The sequence below is a fragment of the Solanum stenotomum genome, chromosome 8 (assembly GCF_019186545.1).
Source record: "Solanum stenotomum isolate F172 chromosome 8, ASM1918654v1, whole genome shotgun sequence".
NCBI lineage: Eukaryota > Viridiplantae > Streptophyta > Magnoliopsida > Solanales > Solanaceae > Solanum > Solanum stenotomum.
This window is the reverse complement of record NC_064289.1, coordinates 34,468,833-34,472,160: the sequence shown is the minus strand read 5'-3', so window position 1 is coordinate 34,472,160 and position 3,328 is coordinate 34,468,833.

Sequence of the window (3,328 nt, the reverse complement as noted above, 5' to 3'; positions counted from 1 at the left end):
TGATGCAATATTTATGATGTCCTCGTCTCTTTATTGTTGGAGTATACTGTAATCAATCTAATCAACGTGATTAGATATTCATATTTAGGTTGATTCGATTTACAATTCATGAAATCGTATTTATGATCATAAGTTTTAAATATAATTCAAATAAATATATAATAATGTCTAAATTTCTAGCCCAACTCAAGACTACACGTTTCAGTAGCAAACAAGAAATCACAAAAACATACTAATCTCAGATAATAAATTATTTCAAAAATTATTTTATTCAATTAAATATTTATTGGAATTAATACTTTATATTCGGTGATATTGTAGTTTGCAATTTTTTTTTCTTTCGTATTATTTAATCACCAACAATCAAATTTGTTAATTATAAAACGAGAATTAGGCATTGACTTGGAGTTGATAATATAAGAAAGTAGAGATACAATAACATTTATTTGGTTACATTTAAAATAAATGCCAAAAAACACAGAATTCTTGACATTTATGAATTTCTCGGTTCAAGTTCAATTGAACTTTAACAAAGGGCGATTAAATTTGATGTTATAAGAAGCTCAGTTTGAACTTGACTCATTTAAGCTCAGCTCGATCCTAAGCTTATGTATAGATAGATAATGGCTACACTTCAAGCATACGCCAACAATAAAAAAATATATATTTAAGTTTTATAAATGTGTAGACATAATTTTTTATTTAATATTTTATTTGAGGTATTTTCAAATTTTTTTAAAAATATACCGTCAAACATCGTTATAATGACAACAAACATTTTCGAATATGTTTAGTACCGAGACTGTTATACATTTATAATAACATTTTAACATTTAAGTCTTATTTGATTGTTATATAAGTTTTCTTTTTTTAAATTCTAAACGTATGATTAAGAATTTAGATGTCTAATAGAGAAATTTTATTATTCTATTATTATTAAAAGTTCTTTCTATGGTTGGAATCATACATAATTTTCTTAACAAGTTTTATGGTTTGTGGGCTAAAATTTCATTACGTCAAATTCATTCTAGCTCAGTCATATTTGTAAGAGTTTATCTTCTTCTCAATTTATGGCTTCTACACTAATTCCACGCAGTTGAGGCTCGTGCGTGTGAATGATATCATGATACAAATGTGGACGCATGTCCTATAGACTATAGTATTTGTTGGTTTTACATAATTTATTCTTGTTAGTATTGAGACCTCATTAGAAGGCATTGAAGTTTTAAAAGGTAAACCATAACCATAACTATCCTAGTGATGGCTGGAGTAGTTTCTTTTTAATTAATCTTTGTGGCATATGCCTATATTGTCTCCTGTAGGTGAAAATTAGTAGATTATAATTGAAAATAAAATGAAGAAACAAAAATCACTTTTTACTTAGGCGCGAATATTTCTCTCTTTTTAAAGAGATGTAAGGCCACTGCAATAAATAGTTTCACCGATCCAACGGTGGTCCTCTTGACTTATCCCCTCTTAAATATAACAATCTAATCACAATGTATAACTCAACAAACTCTGGACAAAAGTTGAGTCCAAAGCTTCACACAAAAATTACATCCCTTCAACTAATAAGAACTCTGTTTTGACTAATTTTATGCACTCTATAATTTCTTGTACACAAAACAAATGAAGACCACCACCACCTAATTTTATGCACTCTATAATGTTTTCAATAATGAAGAAAAAAAGTATTATAATTACTATTTGAGAAATATCATTACACCAATAATAAAAAATATGATTTAAAGCAAAACAGGTTAAAAAAAAATTTAATTATGCTCGGGCCTACGTTTTTACACCCAGGACTTACGTTTTTATGCTTGAGGCTTATGCCTGAAATTTTAGAACTTACTTCTTATGGATCTACGTTTTTAATTTACGCCCCTGAGCGTTTTTGGTATGCCCCGCCTTGAGACTCGCCCCAAAAATGTTTTTGAAAACACTGCTTTGCATAGTGGTATTGATTAATTGGTATTTGTCGTAGGGGGTAGGGAGTAGAGAGTAGGGGTGGTAGTGGTTGGGTGAGGTAAACAAAATCTTAAAATTTGAAATATTTTTCAAAAATAATTTTTAATTTTTTTTTTGTTTTTGTTTAAGCGAGGGCTCGTTTGGTGGTAGGGTTAAAAAAATATTTGGAATTTAAAAAGTAAGAAAATTTAATTGTTTTTTTTTTAAAATAGGGTTTGGTGTGTTTGGTAGGGAGGAAAACATTTTCCGAAAAATATTTTTCAATTTTCTCATGTTTGGTTGGGTTAAATGTTTTGGAAAATGTTTTCCAAATCAACTTATTTTCCTCAAATTAAAGAAAAATGACTTTCCTTTAAAACTTAAGGAAAACATTTCCCAAAACTCTCTTCCAACATCAAATTACAATTTATTTTGTCTCTACCCTCAAACCAGCCCCCCAACCACCCCTCCCCCCCCCCAAAATAAAATAAAATTAAAGCTTGTTTTTAAAAAATGTTTTTAACTTCAATTCTTTTACCCCACCCTCACCCCGGCCCCTACCACCCCCTCCCCCCAATTTTTTTTTTTTAATAAAAGTTGTTTTTAAAAGATATTTCTAATTTCAATTTTTTATTTTTTTACCCCCCACCCCCTACCCTGGAACCCCATCCCCCCCCCCCTCTAAAAAAATTAAGCTTGTTTTTTTTTTAAATATTTTCTACTTCAAATTTTTATTTTTCCACCCCTACCCTCAACCCTCCCCTAGTGGTGGCAGGGGGATCGGGTCGGCCCGCCCCGGCACGCGACCGGTTCGAGAACCGGCTCGCCGGACCCGGTCCTGTTTGAATCTCGCGGGATGGGCACTTCGGGATTAGGGGACCGGTACCGGTTCGGTTCACCCGTTGGTCCCGGTCGACTCGGCCCGGATGAACCGGCCGGTTCGTGGGATCCCCTAACAATTTTTATTTTTTTTCTAAAAAAAAAAATTCTATCCGTTGGGCAACGGTTAGTGGGCCCCCCAACGGATATTTTGACAGTTTTTTCTCCCAACCAACACCCCTACCACCCCTACTTTTAATAATTTACTTTAAACCCTCAAGTTATTATAAATACACTTTAACCCACTTTTAATATTATAAATACCCCTCTATCCCTTATTATTTCTTACAAAATCATATATTCTCTCATCTATTTTTTATATTCTTTCAAGTCTCAACTCTCAATCTTAAGTCTCAAATCTCACTATTTTATTTCATTTAAGTCTCATATTATATCATAATACATATATTTCAATTCTAAGTTTTCATATTATATATCATAATATATATAATTCTCATATTTGCTATCAAATATTGGAGTTCCAAATTACAAGTTACAA